The sequence below is a fragment of the Anastrepha ludens genome, chromosome X (genome assembly GCF_028408465.1).
Source record: "Anastrepha ludens isolate Willacy chromosome X, idAnaLude1.1, whole genome shotgun sequence".
Classification (NCBI taxonomy): domain Eukaryota; kingdom Metazoa; phylum Arthropoda; class Insecta; order Diptera; family Tephritidae; genus Anastrepha; species Anastrepha ludens.
Window position 1 is genome coordinate 57,620,377 of NC_071503.1, and position 18,388 is coordinate 57,638,764.

Sequence of the window (18,388 nt, forward strand, 5' to 3'; positions counted from 1 at the left end):
TCAGCTGGATACGATTGGCGGCAGTATTTCTCTAGAATTACTGGTGTGCTCATCCAAGTAGCATTTCGAATTTGCGTCGAAAATTCTTCAAGTTCATTATCAATGTCTTTAGAACTCTTTATTGTGCTTTTTCATCGATAATATTTTTTCATCGATAATATTTTTGAAGTAGTCCCAGTCAATAAGTGTGTTTGAAAGGGAGATATTGTGTGTAATTTTTTTTAATTCCCCTCCAATGGTGAGAAAAATGGGTTATTGGTCTGAGTTTAGTTCGACTCCATCTTCAATAAACATTAGGTTTCTCAGAATATGTTTCGTAAATAAAAAATGAATTAAATCGGGTGTTTCAGACGGTCTATTGGCCAATATGTTGGATTACCGTAGAGATAATGCCACAGCCTAGTTGTTGGGAGGCATTCAATAACTCGCGGCCTTTTCTAGTTGTTAAACGGGAGCCCCAGCTTACATGTTTTGCGTTGAAATCTCCTCCAATCACAAATCTTCCTTTATGTTTATTTAAAAAAATTTGGTATTGATCACATTTAATATTATGTTTTGCTGGACTATATATGGATGTGATGGACAAACTCGTATCGTTTAGTTTAATGTTGATTGTTGCTGCTTGGAATTCAGCAGTACTAATCTTTTCTTCCTCATAATGTTCTAACGATTTTTTTCCCAAAATGGCACTGCCTCCTCTAGCATTATTTACAGGATGATTAGAACAATGCATAAAATAATTTCTGAAATTGATGAACATTTGCTTTGTTAGGTGAGTTTCTGATATAAGACAAATGCCGATTTCTCTGTTTTCAAGAATAATTTCAAGTTCCTCCTTTTTCTTCATGATTCCATTTGCATTCCAGGCCATAACTTTGACGGTCGTTCTCATGTTTTTGATTTTTTGGGGTCTTGCTTTTGTTCAAGCTTTTCAATTCTTTTCAAAACCCAACCAATTGCGGTTTGCTCATTTAACTTCGAGAGAATTTGTTCAAGAGTATTGGGTTTGCTTGGTACGCTGTTGTTATTCTTTTCAGATACGACTTCTGCGAAGCTTCTATCAGGTACAACAGTAGCATTTACATCAAGAACTGTTTTTCTTATGTTGTGTTCATTTCTATATATTTTCGGTGCTTTTATTACGCAGTTTTTGAAGATGTTTTGCAATTTCGCATCCTCGATCACTGGCTGGATGGTTCTTCCCACAGTTACAACACTTAGGCGGTTGAGTATCCTCCTTTGTATACTCATTGTGGCATGACTTCCGGCGCATTTTACGCATTTTGGTGGTTTACAGCAGTAATTTTTTGTATGCAAGAAACCTTGACAGGACTTACACTGCGGAATTAGCTTTGAAGGTTTCAGAGGTTCTACTTTGATGGCAGAATTCAGTATGTGTTTAATTTCATACACTTTTTTAATTTCTTCTCTTGGTTCGAAATATACAACGAACATATTAAGAGGTTCTTTTGTTTTCCATTTTAGTTTGCGGAATGCATTTGTGACTTTTAGGCCTTGTTGCTTTAAGTCAGACACAATTTTGTCTGGATCACATGAATGGTGTAGGTCCTTTACAATGACTCTCAACTTTCTGGTTTGTTTATTTTCATATGAGTGCCAGGAGAGTTTGTTCTCATTAAAAATCTTTGTAATTTTTCTATAATCAGAACTATTATAAAGATTTATTTTATAGGAATCTTTGCCTGTAAGTTTCAACGAGAAATTTAAAGACGTGTTGTTTTTCAGTACTTGGTGAATTTCTTGATAGCTTTTATCGACACCTGAAAGCATTATTGGTGGTGGACTTGGTTGTGTAACCCCCGGAGTTGTTTCTTTTTCTGTCTCTAAAACCGTGTCTGGAGAGCCTTCAATTTTTCGTTTTTTCGATTGCCTTTTCGGCTTGCTGAGAATGAACTCCGTCTCTTTGATAAGCTCATCTGCATCAGTAAAATATTCTATTCGAGGTTCACTCGTCTTCTCCGACCACCGGCAGTGCCGCTTTTTGTGTCATTTTCGCATTTGGCAATTCTTCAGATGAGAACAGCTGGTCGCTACTGTTTACGATGTTGAGTTGCGGAGCAGGATAGCTGATTTTTTATTTTGCAAATTTAACTTAGAAAGAGTACACTATTTTACACTTGTCCAGTTAACTTTTCGCGAAAATTTAATAGATTTTAATTTTAATATTTTGGATTTTGTTACCAATAGCTGAAGATTTTGGACTACCACCAATGGACGATGTGAGCCATCCAATAAGCAGCAGCACCGTTGGTTTTGTTTTTATAAAGATTTTTGAAACTTTTTCAGACACTTCGAATAGTTCATGCTCACTGTGTAATTGTGTAATTGTATATGAATATCAAGGTGTTTTAAGATGCTGGGGAAATGTCAGTTGGCAACACCGAGTAAATTTAATTAATGCAGAGGCGCAAAAGCTTGCATATTTTTAGGCCGAGCGTATTGCAGCTGCCTGGGATCGATTTTTGTTTTATTGTTTTGCCGCCTTTGTTTGGTGTTTTTGTTTTATTTTTCACTTTGCTCAAGCTCTGAGCGCCAAATTTTTAATAAACAAAATTTACGTTTGTTGTACACTATTTGTATGTTATTTTATACACCACCGATTAAGAAAATTTTCTTTAATCGGGTATGCACAAATTTATATGTTTTTGCCACTTTATACTCAGGTAATTTTTTACATAAAAAAATTCACTAATGGATTCACTTTCGGTTGGGTTAAGGGTTACCTTTGATTAGTAATTACCAAACTGCGTCGAGCTAAACAACAGCGCAGATCTTCATAAAGAGGCAATAGGCCGCTCCCCCGCCATGAATTAGTACTTAACGGTTGACCCGCGGGAGGGAACCGGGGCTGAGTTGGGTTTTTAGTGGCAAGTCTCACACTTTTCGGTTTTCCATGCTTTTTGCCGGCTTTTTATGCTTTTTGCGTCCTCAGTAAGCACGGTTCTCGCACTTTTCCAAACTTACCTATCCCCAAAACCTTATCTTTCCAATCTTTACTCCCGCATAAAAAGTCAGCGCATTGTGCCGTGGGGCTGCTAAAAACAAGCAAAAAACAAAGAAAAAGGCAGTTACACATGGCATCAGTGGCCCCAGCAAGAGGAAGCGGGCAATCGCGGTAATAGCACAGACACACCAAAATTTAGCTAAGTCTTCAACCATCCGTGTGATCCTTCTGACAGGATGACGCTGTAAACAGTTAGAAGGCGTTGTTCCTAAGCAACGACAGGTAGGAATTCCCACTATTTCGGACTGGTAGCGGCAGGCTAATCACCTACCCTGCAAAATAGACTAATGAAACCAACGCAAGACTAAGTCTTGTCGAGGCCCTAGGCTCCCGAGTGGAGTGAAAAAGGAAAACAAAAAACAAGAAAATGCTTTTTGCCACCTAAATAAAAAAGAGAATATCGACTGGGTGACGTCAATTTCATTAAGTAAATAATAAATAAAGGGGTTATATTTTAGTACCCTTTATAGATAAATTCAAATATGTATGTACATGTATGTATGTATATACATATATGTACGAATATAAGTAAAATTTTTGATCTGTTAATATATACATAAGAACCTCTAACTCGTAGTTGGAGCATAGAACGTTATGTATGGTAGGTATACAATTATACGTTTAATGGTTATGTATGGTAGGTATACAATTATCTACTTTTATTCGTAGACGCTGCGTGGTACATAAAAAATTTGAGCTTTGTGTACGATATTTGCTGTGACAAAATATTTCTTTTGGGTAACTGTAAGCATGTTACATTCCGAGTGAATTGCCTCAAACAAAACTCCCATTATTTCAATTCCCACTGAAGGGTGGTGCTAAACATTTATTCGTACACTTTCAGCTTACATTATTGTTGCTGCAAAAGTAACATTAAACATCTTTTTGTTTTAATAATACCTATTGCTGAAAATGAAGTAAGATTGGTTTTTCTTAGTTTTTATCGGAAGACGAAAAATATTGACTACACGTGAGGAATGCAGTAAAGTAGCATCAGTCGCGCAAAGTCGGAAAATAACCTTTACGATACTATGCCGAAATATTCAAGAGTCTTTTAATAAAAAAGTAAGCCCACAAACAGTCCGTAATTGTCTGCAAAATGCTGGTTATCATAGATAATGGCACGTCGTAAGCCCTACATTTCAGATATTAACAGAAAGAATAGATTGGAGTTCGCCAAACGCTATATAGATGAGCCTGATTCGTTTTGGGAAAATGCCATATTCAGTAATGAGTCGAAATTTAATGTTTTCGCTAAAAGTTTGGCGAAAAAAAACCCACAACTAAATGAAAAAATGGTTTGGGGTGCATACCTGCATCTGGAGTAGGAAAAATGGTTTTTATTCAGGATAAAATGGACAAACATCTGTATTTAAACATTTTGAAGAATAATTTGCATGATAGTGTTGTTGAACTTGGATTGGATGCTAAAGGGTTCTTGTTTCAACAAGACAATGACCCAAAACACTCATTTTATCTTGTGCAAGAATGGTTTATTTACCACTGCAAGCAGCTTAAAATTGCTCCTCAATTACCGGATCTGAACCCAATTGAGCATGTCGGGGAGCTCTTAGAAAGGAAAATCAGAAAGCATAAAATAACATCAAAGGCGTCATTAAAAACAGCTTTAAGTGTGGAGTGGGAGAAAATTGCAGCTAATGAAACCAAAGCACCAAAGAGCCAGTTATTAAAGCTAAAGGCCCCCAAAAACGTACTGAATACTCGTTTTTTCTATTATTTTTTTTATAAAATATTCTTTATATGGCTATGTACGAATCATATTTTTGCATCAAACTGTGCCTTATTTCGTTATTACCTTAAGTTATCTAATTCCAGAAATGTATTTGGAAAGTTTTGCTCCTTAAATATTGAATAAAAATGTTATTTTTTACGAATATATTAAAATTTTGTTCTTTTGTATAAATCCTGCTAAGTATCAGCTGTATCTGTTTATAAACTGTGAGTGTACGAATAATTAGTGCGTACATACAAACGTATGCCAGAATATACGAGGTTTGTTAAAAAATGAGGTAAATTTTCAAATTTCGCGTGGTACGTAAATTCCACTTTCGATTATTATAATTTTTTTTTTTTGTTAGTACACTCGTTTCGAAGGTATGTTCGCGGTTTTAGCAATATAGCATGTTTAGTAAGAGGCATAAATAAGACAAGTGTTTTGCGTGTTCGGCGATTTTCTGCTATCGAAAAAATAAATAAAAAAATTTGCATAAAATTTTGTGTACAAAATGCAATTAACTGCTCAAAAACACTTCAGATGTAAACAGTGGCATAAGGTAAGAGTGTTCTGAGTTAAAAAAATGTTTACAAGTGGTACAAGCTTTTCACAGAAGGTCGAGAAAATGTGAATCACGACTCTTGCGCTGGACGCCTCAGCACATCAACAACCGATGAAAATGTTGAGAAAGTGAAGAGAATTGTTATGGAGAATCGTCGAATCAGAATTAGAGAAGTTCCTGAAGATGCCGGCACATCGGTTAACTCATGTCACGCAATCAGCGAAGTTCGTTCAAAAATTTCTCAAAACAATATTCCGAATATCGCCTGGAGGTGGACAAAAGTATACGGAAACAAGACGGGAATGCTGTGCTTAAGCACATATGTATGAATATGTGTATATATACGAACGTACATGTAAATAGTTATATGTATGTACATACATATAGTATGAATTGTAGGAAGTTGAGAAAACAAAAAATAGGAAATGTTATTAACAAAATAGAATATAAGTCGATTTTAATATCCGAAAATAAAATTTACGGGTAAAAAGAAAATTTGTAAATTAAATATGAATTTATCGATTTGTCCAAGACATATTGTAAAAGACATTATAATGGTTCCACGTGTAGAAGTCCACGCAAGTGGGGAAAGTTACTGATCGCCATTCACTTGGGAGTGGCCAGGACGATTCTTCTGCGTAAGGTTGAAGCAGCTCACAACGTCCGGGATTAGCCCACATATCCTCTGGGTAGCTTCCGAACACCCGCTCGGGAGTGAGCTAACGTGAGAAGGCGAAGCATTCCAGGAAACCCCCCAATGAAAAGAACTGCAAAGCCTCGGATGAGAACTGCCTTTACTGATGACGACCCCTGCAAACGAAATAAGGAATATGATTTGAGGGCAAGCACCTGGAATGTCCGGTCCCTTAATGGGGAAGGTGCCTCTGCCTGGTCGGTTGATGTCCTCGTGAGAGTAAAAGCTGACATCACTGCCATCCAAGAGATGCGATGGACGGGGCAAGGTAAGAATACCATAGGACCTTGCGACGTCTACTACAGCTGCCATGTAAAGGAGCGCAAATTCGGTGTCGGATTTGTTGTGGGAGAGAGACTTCGTCGCCAAGTACTGTCGTTCACTCCGGTGAACGAGCGTCTCGCAACAATCCGCATCAAAGCGCGATTTTTTAACATCTCGCTAATATGCGCCCACGCCCCGACGGAAGAGAAGGACGATGCGACCAAAGATTCCTTCTATGAGCGCTTGGAACGTTCCTATGAGCGCTGCCCCCGCCACGACATAAAAATCGTGCTTGGCGACTTCAACGCCAGGGTGGGCAAGGAGGGAATTTTTGGTCCCACAGTCGGAAAATTCAGCCTGCACAACGAAACATCCGGTAACGGACAGAGGTTAATCGACTTCGCCGGGGCCCGAAACATGGTAGTCTGTAGCACCAGATTCCAGCATAAAAAGATACACCAAGCTACCTGGCTGTCTCCTGATCTAAAAACACGAAACCAGATCGATCATGTTGTGATAGACGCTTCTAGTGTATTAGATGTACGTACGATCCGAGGACCCAACATCGACTCGGATCATAACCTTGTTGCAGCCAAACTGCGCACCCACTGCTGTTATCTCTAGACTTAATTAAAGAATTTCAAGAAAATGGAGTAGAAGAAATCTCGCTTCTAAGGAAGAAAAACTCCATCTTTTTATTAGTTTATATAATATCTATAATAATCATTATAATATATTTATAACTATATTGTTAAAATTAAAACCACAAAGAATAAATAAAGAAACCCAACCAATCGAAGTACAATAGAAATAGGAATCGAAGACGTACCAAAATTTTACGTTAACTCATCGACCAAGGACGCTCGATTTTAAGGGCGGAGGAGTTAACACATAATAAATCATTTCCTTTTGTTTGCACTATAAAGCAATTTACATATTTACATACTTACACTTTTGATTCCTCATAAACAAATTAATGCTGATAGTCCAAATTAATAGTAACTAAAGTTTAGCTTTCATTCCGCTATAACAAAGGGATCAACATATTTACATAATTACCTATTTGATTTCTCATAAACGAATTAACGCTGATAATTCAATTTAATATTAACTTTCGCAATCAGAATTTCCCACAGGTGAATTCTTCATAAGTTTTGCTAAATCACATTTTTGCATTTCCTGTCTCTCAATCGAAGTTGCAACCAATTCCACGAATTGGCGCAACAAGCCAAATATTGGTTATCAAGTTACTGCACACGCATCCGGTAAAACGCTATTGCTTCTGCTAAATGCTGGCGCCTGCGTCTGGCGTATTTAGTGCAAGCAATTGTTGCTTTTAATAATTAAAATCTGTTTAAAATAGGAAGAATTAGAAGTCAGTCCTCAGTCCACATTCTGTAGTGCTTCGATCAGGTTAATTTGAAGAATAAATTTGCCTTATATTATTTTATATGTACGTATGTAATATGCCGTCAAATATACAAACTATAAATTGGAATACAATATTAAATATTATTGTACATTTTTACATTAACACATAATACATTTTATGTTGGTATACATATACCATCATTATGTCTATATGATATGTATATATACATATGTGTACGTATTATGTACGTTCATTTACATATGTATGTAATGAAAAAGCGCCATGAGCTACTTTCAGAACATTATTAAGTTGTATGCTCCCCAGAAGGAAATGGTGCAATATCTTGCCTTCATAAGCTATTACAGAACAGCTTCTAAGCAAGTGAAATGCTTATGTCAACAGCACTGCTCCCAGAGCGCTTCCAGTGCTCCTTCTCGAGAAGTGAGTAGGCAAGGTGTTGCAAAATAAACTGTCCGCTACGTAGCTACGAGCTAACGTTTGTATACACAATTGTCGAAATTTACAGTTATAGCGGTACAAACAAAAAAAAGCGACGCGTTTATTTCTGTAAATTTATTAAAAGTGTATGAGTGTGTGATAAAAAGACGTGCTTCGGAAAGTTAGACATAACTTAAGTAAAATTTATAATAAAAAGAGTGAGTGTAAATTAAATAAATAAAAAGATAGGTAGAAGAGGAATGAGCGCGAGTTCTATAAAAAGAAAAATTTTAAAGGAACGAAATAATTTAATACGCAAACTTAAGATATGTGAAAGAAAGAATGAAAAAGTAGAAGCCCCAAAAACAAAAGTGTAATACAGAAAAAATCAGAAGTATAGTTTTACAAGAAAGTGATGAAATAAATGTTTGTAGTTTTGGTGCAGTAGATAACAAAATACAAATAGATAACCAAATGCAAAAGAATTTAATTGATAAATTAAAAGAATGGTACAGCAACTACCATCCAACAAGGGCATGTATACAAGCGGTGTTAAATATTTTAAATTCAGAAGGACTAAATGTGCCAATTTCCCTAACTGGACTGCTTAAACATGGTAAGTCAGAAGCTGTTTTAAGAACTGTGTCCCCTGGAAAATATTTGCACATTGGCTTAGAAAAGCAGCTAGGAAAAATACCCGAATGTGCTTAATTCGATTATGACGAAATCATACCCCTTTATAAAAGCAGTTTAGAAAGTTTGTGGCCAATAATTGGAAGAATTGTTAATATCCGAAAAATTGAAGTATTCTTGATTGGAACCTATATGGGTAAAAAAAAAACCGCATAATGTAGATACTTATCTTCACGACTTGGTAACTGAACTAAAGATATTAAAAGAAAATGGCCTTGTGCTGAATAGCCAGGAATTTAAATTCGAAATCTGAGCTTTTATATGTGATACACCAACACGTTCCTTCATGTGTGATACTATGGGTCATAACGCTTTAGCAGGCTGCGGTAAATGTTACCAGAGAGGGGAAAGCATTAAAAATGTTACAACTTTCAAAACTAAATCATCGCTATTAAAAACCGACAATGACTTTAATGAAAGAAAACAACCTGATTTTCACAAAGAGATGTTTAAAATGCATAAAAATGATCCCACAATTTCCGTTGGAGCCCATGTTGGACTTAGGTGTTATGAAAAAGATGTTGCACATTCTATTTAATGGGAAAATAGATGTTTCAATCACCACCGACAGAAAGAAAATGTTATCCACTCGGTTATTATCATTAAGTTCATATATTACGAACGATTTTCAGAGAAAAAAAGCGACATCTTTTGACGAAATTTCACGATGGAAAGCCACGGAATTTCGTCAATTTATTCTCTACACTGGACCAGTTGTGTTGAAAAGTATGGTTGATGAAAACTTTTATTATGAATTTTTACTCCTTCATTCGGCATATACAGTATGTCAATTAATTGTTTGCAAAATGAAAAAAATTCTATAAGCTCATTTTTAGGCTTACGCCTTTTCATCTAAAATGTTTTTTCTTAGACAATTTTTTTACAATATTAGTAAAGGCAATATTCGTTACCCGTTTTACGTACAACATATACAAAAACCAAAATATAACAGTAAAATAAACAAGCAGCATTACAATTCGGCAAATATTGCGTTGTCAATTAATTCTTTGCAAAATGCAAACACAACTTGAAATTAAACTGAAGCTAGCTAACGGTACTTTTATTTTGAACGCAAATAAACGCGTGTCGTAGTCGTTCATTATTAGCACACATTTAGTATGACTTATGCTTTTAAAAAGTGAACATTTTAATCAGTTAAGCAATGCCGGGCAAACGAATTAATGAAAATGTTATTCAGTTAGTTTATTTTAACTATTATAAGGGGAAGTCGGCTAAAGAGTTGGCGGAAATGTTTTCAATTAAGCTCAGAACTATTTATAATATTATTGAACGCGCAGAAAAAGAAAACAGGCTTGAATTAAAGCACTCAGGAGGCAGACCACCAAAGCTTTCTAGACGAGATCACTCAAAAATTTTAAAAAAGATCAGCGAATCCCCTCAAACGAGTCTGAGGCAGTTGGCATCTGATATAAAAAATGACTGTGGAAAAACTGTAAGTCATGAGACTGTCCGGAAAGTTTTAAGACTGCACAAATATTCTTCGCAAATAGCCAGAAAAAACCCATTACTGTCCGCAGTTAATATAGAAAAGCGGCTTAGTTTTTCTGTTGCCCATATAGACAAGCCATTGGAATATTGGGATGACGTAATTTTTTGTGACGAGACAAAAATTATGCTGTATAGTCATGATGGACCCAGTAAAGTTTGGAGAAAGCCAAGCACAGCTCTGCAACAACAAAATATAATACCCACAGTAAAATTTGGCAAACTTTCAGTGATGGTATGGGGCTGCATCTCGTCGAATGGTGTGGGTGAGCTGCGAATTTTTAATGATATAATGACAAAGGAGTATTACCTTGACATTCTCAAAAATGAGTTGACAAGAAGCGCGATGAAGTTTGGATTCGTTGACCCAGAAAACCCTAATAAACTAAAATACAAGTTATACCAGGATAACGACCCTAAACACAAGTCGTTGCTTTGCAGGACCTGGCTACTTTATAATTGCAGTAAAGTCATTGATACTCCACCCCAGAGTCCCGACTTGAACCCTATAGAGCATTTGTGGGCGTACTTAAAGAAGAAAGTGAGCAAACACAGTCCATCTAATAAAACCGCTCTCATCAACGCAATTCAGGTTGAATGGCAGAAAATACCAGAGACTTACGACCTGAAGAACCTTATACATTCCATGCCCCGTCGTCTGCATTCTGTAATGGAAGCTAAAGGCCGTCACACTAAATATTAAAATCACACACCTTTATTTTCCTTACAAAAGTCACATAATATTTGAAAATGTAAACAATTAATTGACAGCACAGAATTTACTTTTTTACAGAGTTTTATGTTTTTTCTTACTTATTGTCCTGAAGTTTTGAGTTTTGCTGCCTTAAATATGTTAAAAATAAAAGTGACAAAAATAATGTGTATTTAAAATTTCGAAAATGTTATTTAAGTTGGTAAAATAAAGTTATTAAAACATATTTAAGAAGCTTTTATCATGTTGCAAACAATTAATTGACATACTGTAGATTACTATCTACTCCTGCGAACTTTGCTTCGAATGTTATTACAGCAAATGAGTTATTGACCTTGTTTGTCGAAAACTTTCCAATAATATTTGGTGAAAATAGTGTTACATTTAACATACACAACTTACTCCATATTAGTCAATGCGTGGTAGACATGGGTGTATTACCAAGTTTTTCAGCATATGATTTTGAAAATTTTATGCAAAATTTAAAAAGAAATATCAGAAAACCATCTAAAATTTTGGAACAAGTCCATAACAGATATTATAATGCTGATATTGGTTTACGTGAAGAACAGGAGAGATTTATAAGAAATCTACATGGCAGAATTATAAGCTACAGAACTAAAAACTGGTTCCTAAGTACCAACTCCCCAGATGATTTCTTTTGTACGAGTATAAGCCCATTTACCCTAATTAAAGTGACAGGCTTCTTGGATGAAGCTGGAGGACGTGTTAAAGGCTTGAAAATACAAAATTTAAAAAACTTTTTTGACGAACCACTGCAATCAATGACGTCTTTAGGCATCTGCACAGGAGAAATTAAATCAGATCTTGACGACGACACTTTTAATGTCAATGAAGTTGTTTGCAAAATAATGTGCTTACCATATGAAAATACTCACGTGCTTATTCCTCTACTACACAGCTGTATGCAGTTAAAAAAGAGGTTGTCTGTAAAGTCGGTTTACTGACGATAGTTTAACGTGACAACGTCATAAGGAAATACTGATGGAATGGTTGCAATTTTCAAAACAAAATTTTAATTTTATTTGTTTGATAGATATTTTGTATGGATATAGAGAAGGAGGTACATGAAATCGCAATGGAATTGATCAAGTTACATTTACACAAACGTAAAAAATGATGAAACATTTATCAAATTCATGAAAGATACATATGTTCAATTTCGATTGTGCATCAGATGTTAATAAGTCAACAGCACTAAGAGGCAACATCAGCGATTTGCCTTTTTCAAGACACATTGCACTCGAAACACCCCCTTTCATTTCCTAATTTTCCTATCATCTCCTATTCTCAACAGAGAAATGGTTCATTACCACGCACACAGGAAGAAGGCATATGCTAATACAAATATGTGAATTTATATACACATGCGCATATACATACATATACATGCATATACATGCTCATTCAAGTAGGACAGAGCCAGATGTCGAACGTTGCCGAACGCGGGGGCCAATTGTGCTCTTTGTCGTTCGTTCCGCGCTCTCGCTTGCACTTCAAGCACTTATCTTACATTTGCTTGCATACAGAATAGATTCGTACATTTGATATGTCCATATGACTTGTATGCATCTTTACATATAGATTTGTTCTTTTTGTTTGAAAATTGCTCGAAATTGAATATATGCATGCACGTTTATACGTATTGGCATAGGACATATGTATATTATATATATAGATATATATAATTGGCGCGTACATATGTATATACATATGTATATTAGTCTATGAAAATTGCACCAAAGTATATGCATGTATGCATGTTTATATACATATATTAGTATACAACATATCTGATAAGGTATGTGGTAAATATTACCATACATTTTTTCCTTCATATATACCTAATAATAAATTAATAATAAAAACATTAAAACAACTGGTATTATTAACAACTAGTCACTAATTATAAATTCGGTAAGGATGATGATGATACACTTGGTTTTATTTTAAATTCTTCAAGTAAATCAAATTAATAATAACCAATAAGAAGGCATATGCAAATACAAATATGTGAATTTATATACATATGCGCTTATACATACATATACATACATACATATATATGCTCACTCAAGTAGGTGTGCAGATGTCGAACGTTGCCGAATGCGGGGGCCGATTGTGCTCTTTGTCGTTCGTTCCGTGCTTTCGCTTGCAGTTCAAGCAAGGTAACGACGCATGAGCAAGGTAACGACGATTGAGCAAGGCAACGACACATTTTTTCGTGCTTGCAGCCGGCTAAATCGAATTATAAGACGTTATCACGTCAAAAAATTCTAATTCAACTTTGACATAATTTTAAGGCAAAAATGGCAGAAAACAAGAATGTTTTCCGGCGAATGACTGGCAACTTAGGCGTTACAAAGTCATACGAACAAATAAATAAATTTGAACTGGAAACGAGTGAGAGAGCGAAACTATAAAACAACTGCAAGAAACTTTTTTAAGCCAAAATGAATTAATTGTGAATGAGCTAGCATCCATAAAAATATACGTACGCCAGCTAGCAGCCGAAAATCAACAAAACTCCCACATAATTCAAATGTTTCCAATAAATAACATCGATGAATTGAAGCGACTTGAGGAAGAAATACCAAACCTTGCAGAGTATGAATTGGTAAATGAAAAGCCTAATTACTTTTTTACGACATATATCTATATGAAACAGATAACGAGTAAGAAAACCACACCAAAAATATTTTTAAAAATTTTCTTGATCGTTACTCCATGACTGTAAATAAATACTTCATTCAGTTCTCCATGTAATAGATGAACTTACCTATAAATTGTCTTTTACTTACAGATTAATACCATAACAAAAATATGTGAAAGGGGTGGTATTTCAAAAAATATGCACAATTTATTTGGAAAAGACGTATTCCTTAATTTCAATTACGACGGAATACAAGGAAAAGAATCATTTAAATGTTATAAAAACGTAAATGATATTTTGTATAGTAAGTTGCAAAATAACAATAATCTTTAATCCAATGTCTAACATAAGTATTTCCTTTCAATTGTAGAATCTGTTGCAGAAAGCGTAATAACATGGGACAACTATATTGTTGAACTTAAAAAAGGTTTCAAAATCGCAAAGAATAGAGTACACAAGACTACATGCCTTGCTAAGCAAAAAATAATTTAATTACATTTATTTATCTTTTTGACGTGATAACGTCTTATAATTCGATTTAGCCGGCTGCACGCACGAAAAAATGTGTCGTTACCTTGCTCATTTGTCGTTACCTTGCCCATTAGTGTTACCTTGCTCATTCGTGTTACCTTGTTCATTTGTCGTTACCTTGCGCATTTGTCGTTACCTTGCTCATTTGTCGTTACCTTGCTCATTGCCGTTACCTTGAATGAACTGCAAGCGAAAGCGCGGAACGAACAAAGCAAACGAACGGCAACGTTCGACATCTTGCTCTCTCCTACTTAAGTGAGCGTATATATGTATGTATGTATATGCGCAAATGTACATATATAAATTCACGTATTTGTATTTGCATATGCCTTCTTATTGATTATTATTAATTTGATTCACTTGAAGAATTTAAAATAAAACCAAGTTTGTTAATAATACCTGTTGTTTTAATGTCATAATTATTAATTTTTTTATTATATATGAAGGAAAAAATGTATGGTAATATTTACCATATACCTTATAAGATATGTTGTCTATACTAATATTATAAAGAGGAAAACTTTGTTTGTTTGTAATGAATAGGCTCAAAACTACTGGACCGATTTTAAAAATTCTTTCACCATTCGAAATCTACATCATCCACGAGTAACATGGATTATATTTTATTTTGGAAATAGGGAATAGGTTACTGATATACAACGAAGCTAACACATCGGCAGAGCGAACTCACATCACCCCTTTGAGGTCGCAGGTGGAAAGCCATAACGACCTATCCAGGGACTCCCAGTGCGCCCCGTTGCATACCGGTCATGCTTTTTACATACAGTCGCACCTAACATGGTGAACAGACACTGACCAGCACACCGCCCAATATGGGAACAGACATGTGCTGGATTTTGTCTCCTAACTTTCTAGCTAACTCTTACAAAATCGCTGAAACGGGGGACATCTTGACTAGGGTCCGCGGGGTCGTCGTACCCGTCACCTCCTTATGGGAGATGCCCTTGCGGGCATTAATTATGATATTGAACATTTTAAAAATACACATTTTAAAAATGGCACTATAGAAAACAACTATAGTGAAATAATTAAAACAAACAAGTTATTGTTAGAACATAAAAAAATACTTTTTGTGGTAATTGTTATTTAGGTTTACAGTTAGAATATTTTGCTGAAAAATTGAAACCACACTGTTATTAATTTATTAAAATGAAAAATAAATATACAATGAAAGAAATTTATAAAAAATTTTAGATTAGTGAAAGCTACGCTTGTAAATTAATTATTTTGGAAAACTAGCATATCATTATACAAAATTACAAAGTTTAAATATTAGTATTAATGAATTATATAAACATAGAAAATTATTAGATGAAGTATTTTATACAAATAATGTAAATTATAAAACTTTCCAAGATAAATGGAAATAATTAAAAAAAAAAAATCTTAATCAACACAAACTCAAACTTTTTTTTATACTGCAAAACAAAAATTCAAACATTTTTTTATATCTACCATCATTAGTTTCTTGTTCTTTATCAATTACTAAAAATCTAAACTGTTCTTTCCAACATTGAATACACATGCTTTTTTAAAACTCATAATCAATATCATTACAATGAACATTAAATATATGCTTTAGATTAGTCTTATCTTGTTTAAATAAAATTATATAATTAGCATTATCTCTTATCAGTTGTTTAGAAATTTTTGAATATGTTTGACATAAATAAAAACAAGAACTGTTATTGTGTCTACCATAAGCAAAATAATTGCCAATATTATCTTGCTGTTCTGTAGAGATATCATTAAATATTACTACAGAATATGGTTTAACATTTTCAGGTGTTGGTAGAGATTGAATTGATAAACATTTTATGTCTTTAGATTCTAAATCATATTTCATACACAATTTATTAAATTGGATTATCATATCTTCTAAAAATTAATATTTTTCTTGATAGCAAGTTTTTGAACAAATTATTATATTAGAATAATAAATCTATGATAATATATTTAATAATACATTCGTTTTTCCACAAATACTTGGCCCACAAATAATTGCCCTTATAATATTTGGAAATAATTCATTTAATCTTTTTATTGGTTTATGAGTATCAAAAGTTTTAATAGTTAATTTAGTTCTATGATCTAATATGGTATCTTTTAAATGACCTTCCATACATTTGTTTTGCGAATCGTTTAGAAACTTGTAAATTTTAGATAGATTTTCTATTTATTAATATAATTAATTACATATTTATTTCAAATTATTTTTAGTTAATTAAAATTTTAAAACATTTAAAAAACAAGTCAAGCATGCATTACTTGATTTGTTAATGGATTATACGAATAGCTATCATCACTAATAATTAAACAATGAACAATTGTATTTGCTGGAAAATTTTCTGTCCATTTAAATTCAATTTTAATATCAATAGCAGCCTCTTTAATTACCTCATTTTGTTTAGACGTATCAATGCATATTATTGGATATTCTTTTAAAAATGTATCATAATTAACTGTTAGTAAATTATTTATATTAAAACCATAATATGAATTTTTAAAATCTAGAAACATATTATATAATGTATCAAATTTATTTTGATTAATAGATAGTTGCATATTATAGTTTGGATATCTATTTGTATTTAATTTAACTACAACATTTTCTAAATTACAATGGTCAAATTTACTATTGTCTATATAATTATTCTGATTTCTTAATGTTTGAATTGTAATAAGAAAATATCTAGGTTTAGCTCTATATGATGTTATATTCCAAGTATATGTCTTTACAGCTGGAATTGCAGTAGTACAATAATATCTCCAATTCCTAAGATACATTTGAAAATTTGTATTATTTGAAATATTTTTGACGTGATAACGTCTTATAATTCGATTTAACAGGCTGCACGCACGAAAAAATGTATCGTTACCTTGCTCATTAGTGTTACCTTGCTCATTTGTCGTTACCTTGCTTATTGTCGTTACCTTGAATGAACTGCAAGCGAAAGCGCGGAACGAACGACAAAGCAAACGAAAGGCAACGTTCAACATCTTGCTCTCTCCTATTTAAGTGAGCGTATATATGTATGTATATGCGCAAATGTACATATATAAATTCACGTATTTGTATTTGCATATGCCTTCTTATTGATTATTATTAATTTGATTTACTAGAAGAATTTAAAATAAAACCAAGTTTGTTAGTTGCATATTATAGTTTGGATATCTATTTGTATTTAATTTAACTACAACATTTTCTAAATTACAATGGTCAAATTTACTATTGTCTTTATAATTATTCTGATTTCTTAATGTTTGAATTGTAATAAGAAAATATCTAGGTTTAGCACTAGATGATGTTATATTCCAAGTATATGTCTTTACAGCTGGAATTGCAGTAGTACAATAATATCTCCAATTCCTAAGATACATTTGAAAATTTGTATTATTTGAAATATTTTTGACGTGATAACGTCTTATAATTCGATTTAACAAGCTGCACGCACGAAAAAATGTGTCGTTACCTTGCTCATTAGTGTTACCTTGCTCATTGCCGTTACCTTGCTCATTGCCGTTACCTTGCTCATTTGTCGTTACCTTGCTTATTGTCGTTACCTTGAATGAACTGCAAGCGAAAGCGCGGAACGAACGACAAAGCAACCAAAGCAAACGAACGGCAACGTTCGACATCTTGCTCTCTCCTACTTAAGTGAGCGTATATATGTATGTATATGCGCAAATGTACATATATAAATTCACGTATTTGTATTATGCATATGCTTCTTTTTGATTATTATTAATTTGATTTACTTGAAGAATTTAAAATAAAACCAAGTTTGTTAATAATACCTCTTGTTTTAATGTTATTATTATTAGTTTTCTTTATTATATATGAAGGCAAAAATGTATGGTAATATTTACCACATACCTTATAAGATATGTTGTATACTAATATATGTATATAAACATGCATATACATATACAATTTCGCGCAATTTTCAAAAAGAACAAATCTATATGTAAATATGCATACAAGTCATATGGACATATCAAATATACGAATCTATTCCGTACGCAAGCAAATGTAAGCTAATGTGCTTGAACTGCAAGCAAGAGCGCGGAACGAACGACAAAGAGCGCAATCGGCCCCCGCGTTCGGCAACGTTCGACATCTGGCTCTGTCCTACTTGGGTGAGCATATATATGTATGTA